This window comes from Narcine bancroftii, chromosome 5 (genome assembly GCF_036971445.1).
Source record: "Narcine bancroftii isolate sNarBan1 chromosome 5, sNarBan1.hap1, whole genome shotgun sequence".
Classification (NCBI taxonomy): domain Eukaryota; kingdom Metazoa; phylum Chordata; class Chondrichthyes; order Torpediniformes; family Narcinidae; genus Narcine; species Narcine bancroftii.
This window is the reverse complement of record NC_091473.1, coordinates 204,286,562-204,292,561: the sequence shown is the minus strand read 5'-3', so window position 1 is coordinate 204,292,561 and position 6,000 is coordinate 204,286,562.

Below are 6,000 nucleotides of genomic sequence, written 5' to 3'. Positions count from 1 at the left end.
GGCCTTACCTGTCCGAGAAGGCCCGCTGTGGAGAGAGAAGCCCGCTCCCTCAGGTCAGTGGAAGTCCCGAGCTTGAGACTACAAAAATGGCTCGCGGAGCCAAGCAAAAGTGCACAACCGCGCATGACAAAAAAGAACACTGACGGGAGGGGGGACCAGCTGAGGAGTCGATCTCCACAGCTGAGAATGACAGCTACAACACAACAACAAGAAGAGAACATAGAAAACAACGAGAACAAGAAAGAGAGGAAAAAGAAATCAAGGAAACAACAGATGACCAACCCAGAGGAAGAAGAAGAAGAACATAGAGAAATGGAAGAAGGGAAAGGCAAGACAATGGATATATTTTTTTTTAAAGAATATATGGAATCAATAAAAGAATGGCAATCACGAGAATTTAGTGAAATAAAAAGAAGAAAAAATGAATAGATTAGAGATGGTCATGTCAGATATAGGAAAAAGAGTGGACAAGGTGGAAGAACGAGAAACAGCCATAGAAATGGAAGTAGATCACTTAAAAAAGAAATTAGAAGAATCTAATAAAAAAGTTAAAGAGACACAAGAGCTGTTAGCTCAGAAGATAAATATAATGGAAAATTATAATAGAAGAAATAATATAAAGATAGTGGGCCTTAAGGAAGATGAAGAAGGCAAGAATATGAGAGAATTTATAAAAGATTGAATCCCCAGAGTCCTAGGAAGACCAGAATTACAGGAAGAAATGGAAATAGAAAGGGCACACAGAACATTAGCCCCTAAACCACAACCACAACAAAAACCAAGATCCATTTTAGTAAAATTCCTAAGATATACAACAAGAGAAAATATATTGGAGAAAGCAATGAAGAAAATAAGAGAAGACAAAAAGCCACTGGAATACAAAGGTCAAAAAAATTTTTTCTATCCGGATACAAGTTTTGAACTCCTGAAGAAGAGGAAGGAGTTTAATACAGCAAAAGTGATCCTATGGAAAAAAGGATATAAATTTATTTTAAAGTACCCAGCGGTACTTAAAATAGTTATTCCAGGGCAACAAAACAGACTATTCTCGGATCCAGAGGAAGCAAGGAAATTTGCAGAACAACTACAAAACAAGCAGAGAGATTTTTATTTTTATCCCTTTTATTTTATTTTCTGTTCTTATCAATTCTGCTAGTGGTTCTATAGCTAACGCGAACAATAAGGGTGATAGTGGGCATCCCCGCCTTGTTGATCTGCTTAAATTAAATTGTTTTGATATATATCCATTTACTGTCACTTTCGCCAATGGCCCCTTATATAATGCTTTAATCCAATTAATATTCTTCTCTGATAAACTGAATTTTTGCAATACTTTGAACAAATAATTCCATTCTACTCTGTCAAAGGCCTTCTCTGCGTCTAAAGCAACTGCTACTGTTGGCGCTTTACTCCCTTCTACTGCATGAATTAAGTTAATAAATTTACAAATATTGTCTGTTGTTCGTCTTTTTTTAATAAATCCAGTTTGGTCTAGATTTACCATTTTAGGTACATAATCTGCTAATCTGTTTGTTAATAGTTTAGCTATTATCTTATAATCTGTGTTAAGTAATGATATTGGTCTATATGACGCTGGTGCGAGTGGATCTTTTCTTTGCTTTGGTATTACTGTAATTATTGCTGTATTACATGAATCTGGTAAGCTTTGTATTTTGTCAATCTGGTTTATTACTTCCAGGAGGGGAGGAATTAATAAATCTTTAAATGTTTTATAGAATTCTATTGGGAATCCATCCTCTCCTGGTGTTTTATTATTCGGTAGTTTTTTTTATTATCTCTTGTATTTCTACTATTTCAAATGGTTCTGTTAATTTATTTTGTTCCTCTGTTTGTAATTTTGGTAGTTCAATTTTAGTTAAAAATTCATCTCTTTTGTCTTCTTTCCCTTCGTTTTCAGTTTGGTATAATTGTTCATAGAATTCTCTAAAGTTTTCATTGATCTCCGTTGGATTATATGTGATTTGTTTGTCTTTTTTCCTTGATGCCAATACCATTTTCTTAGCTTGTTCTGTCTTAAGCTGCCATGCTAGAATTTTGTGCATTTTTTCCCCTAGTTCATAATATTTGTTTTGTCTTCATTATGTTCTTCTCCACCTTATATGTTTGTAGTGTTTCATATTTTAGTTTTTTATCTGCCAATTCTCTTCTTTTAGTTGTGTCTTCCTTCATTGCTAATTCTTTTTCTATATTTACTATTTCCCTTTCCAACTGCTCTGTTTCCTGATTGTAGTCCTTCTTCATCTTGGTTACATAACTTATTATTTGCCCTCTAATGAACGCTTTCATTGCATCCCATAGTATCAACTTATCTTTCACTGATTCCGTATTTATTTCAAAATACATTTTAATTTGTCTTTCAATGAATTCTCTAAAATCCTGCCTTTTAAGTAGCATGGAATTTAATCTCCATCTATACATTCTTGGAGGGATGTCCTCTAACACTATTGTCAATATCAAGGGTGAATGGTCCAATAATATTCTAGCTTTATATTCTGTTTTTCTTACTCTATCTTGCATACGAGTTGATAACAAAAATAGGTCTATTCTTGAGTATGTTTTATGTCTACCCGAATAATATGAATATTCCTTTTCCTTTGGGTGTTGTTTCCTCCATTTATCCAAAAGTTGCATTTCTTCCATCGATTTAATTATAAATTTTGTTACTTTGTTCTTTCTGTTAAATTTTTTCCCAGTTTTGTCCATATTTGAATACAAATTCAAGTTGAAATCCCCTCCTACTAATATGTTCTGCTATCTTCAAAAAAATATCTTGCATAAACTTTCGATCTTCTTCGTTCGGTGAATATACATTGAGTAGATTCCAAAACTCCGAATATATCTGACATTTTATCATTACATATATCCCTGCTGGATCTATTATTTCCTCTTCTATTTTAATTGGTACATTTTTACTGATTAATATAGCTAAACCTCTTGCTTTTGAATTATACGACGCTGCTGTTACATGTCCTACCCAATCTCTCTTTAATTTCTTGTGCTCCAATTCAGTTAAATGTGTTTCTTGCACAAAGGCTATATCAATTTTTTATTTTTTCAGTAAATTTAGCAGTTTCTTCCTTTTGATTTGGTTATGTATTCCATTAATATTTAAAGTCATATAGTTCAATGTAGCCATTTCATACTTTGTTTATCTTCCCTTTCCGTTTCTCCATCATCACCTATCCTTCTTATCCATTTCTGCTTTCTTGTTTTGAACACTTTATAAGACAACATTTCTAAAACATCAAACATTTTCCTTACTCTCCTATTTAAAACTTCTTTAACCCCATTCTCCCCTCCCCCTCCTGAGTTTCCCTTTATCCCTTTTCGGGCAACCACATCTCCCCTCTCCATTTGGATTTGCGAATTCACTCGCAAACATCAACTGATTTTGCAGTGACTGTAACTCCTCCCCACCCAGCCCCCCTGGAAAAGATTTCAATTTTCATATGTAACAAAGGTCACTCTTTTAATTCCCTCCTTATTCCCTCTATTCCCTTTCCCTCCCTTATTAATTCTTATCTACACTCTATATATTTTCCTCTAAATACGAATATATTCATGTATACACACATATACCCCTATACACACGTACATATAGTTCGTGGTCATTTTTACTCTCATTACATGTCTTCATCTCTCTGTTTGCTTTGTAGTTGTTCTGCAAATTTTCTTGCTTCCTCTGGATCCGAGAATAGTCTGTTTTGTTGCCCTGGAATAACGCTGGGTACTTTAACATAAATTTATATCCTTTTTTCCATAAGATCGTTTTTGCTGTATTGAACTCCTTCCTCTTCTTCAGGAGTTCAAAACTTATGTCTGGATAGAAAAAAAAATTTTGACCTTTGTTTTCCAGTGGCTTTTTGTCTTCTCTTATTTTCTTCATTGCTTTCTCCAATATATTTTCTCTTGTTGTATATCTTAAGAATTTCACTAAAATGGATCTTGGTTTTTGCTGCGGTTGTGGTTTCGGGGCTAATGTTCTATGTGCCCTCTCTATTTCCATTTCTTCCTGTAATTCTGGTCTTCCTAGGACCCTGGGGATCCAATCTTTTATAAATTCTCTCATATTCTTGCCTTCTTCATCTTCCTTAAGGCCACTATCTTTATATTATTTCTTCTATTAGTTTTCCATTATATCTATCTTCTGAGCTAACAGCTCCTGTGCCTCTTTAACTTTTTTATTAGATTCTTTTAATTTCTCTTTTAAGTCCTCTACTTCCATTTCTACAATTATTTCTCGTTCTTCCATATTTTCCACTCTTTTTCCTATCTCTGATATGACCATTTCTATTTTATTCATTTTTTCTTCTGCATTCTTAATTCTTCTGTTTATCTCATTAAATTCTTGTAATTGCCATTCTTTCACTGATTCTATATATTCTTTAAAAAAATATATATCCATTGTCCTGCCTTTCCTTTCTTCTTCCATTTCTCTATGTTCTTCTTCTTCTTCCTCTGGGTTGGCCATCTGTTGTTTCCTTGTTTTCTTTTTGCTCTCTTCTTTCTTGTTCTCGTTATTTTCTATGTTCTCTTCCTGTTGCTGTCTTGTAGCTGTCACTCTCAGCTGTGGAGATCGACTCCTCAGCTGTTCCCCCCTCCCGTCAGTGTTTTTTTTTCATGCGCAGTTGCGCACTTTTACTTGGCTCCACGAGTCATTTTTGTAGTCCCGAACTCGGGACTTCCACCGACCTTAGGGAGCGGACCTCCTCGGACAGGTAAGGCCTTCACCTTCTTCTTCTGACGTTCTTTCATCTTCTCTTCTTCCTGTTGCTTTTGACTTTTCGCTCTTCGCTGCCATTTTCTTCTCACCATTACTTTTACTTTGTTTTAATTTTTATTCTTGTACCTTCGTGTTTTGTGCGTTTTTTTTCAACTTTTCCGGAGAGGGCTGGAATTCCCTGACCGGCCACTACTCCATCACGTGACTCCTCCAAAATGTATGTATCTTGATCAATGTGGTTTATAGTGTGAAAAATAAAAAAAATTAAAAAAAATTACGATAGAAAGTAAAAATAAAAAGCACCATCATAAATTAGATCAGCCATGATCGTATTGAATGGCGGAGCAGGCTCGATGGGCCATTTTTGGCCTACTCCTGTTCCTACTTCCTATGTTCCTACAACTAACAGAGGCCACAAAATGACTTCTTTCTGTTTGATTTGTCATTACTCCAAATTTGGCTGCAACGATATCTTGTCCAACTTTACCCCAACATCCCAGCCCCTATACTCAGTACAGTCACGCTCTGCCCAATGTCCTGTTACAGGGTATATCATATATTAATATGTTTTTAAAAGAGATTGATAGTGAGGGTTTTAGTGTAGGTCACTTCACAAACAGACAGTAACATTTCACAAAAGACATTTCATTTGAAATGCAAGAGCTTTGCATAAACAGAGACTTCGTGTCCACGGTGACTTTACAGAAACGTTGAAAAATGTTTATGGAGAAAAGTTGGTGTTAATTGGACTGACGCTGTGGAGTAAATGGAGTATTGTCTTTGAAGCAGCAGATGCCCAGGCAGAAACTGATTCCAGTGCAGCAATTTGTCTGGTTGCAGTTTCCTGTTCTAAGAGGGTTCATATGTTTTTTCAAGCAGAGAGAGAGAGAGAGAGAGAGAGAGAGAGAGAGAGAGAGAGAGAGAGAGAGCTGAGTTCTGCAGTGGCTTTCGGAGGCTGCGACGTAACAAGCTGGCAGGTTTGTTAAAACCCCATTTTGAAGACGGATTGTGAGTTCTGAGTTCAGCCTGTTGAAAATCCTTGTAGTCCTTTCAAGATGAAAGGATTGGCTCGAGTGTTTCTCCTGAAATAAGAAAAACAAGAGGAACTCTGCGGTGACCTGGAAGAAGAGGGTTATCATATAACCATATAACCATTTACGGAGCAGAAACAGGCCATGTTGGCCTTTCGAGTCCGCACCAGTTCACTGATTTTGTGTGCCCTCTTCAGGCAATGGTCCCGATGGGTTTGGCCCTTG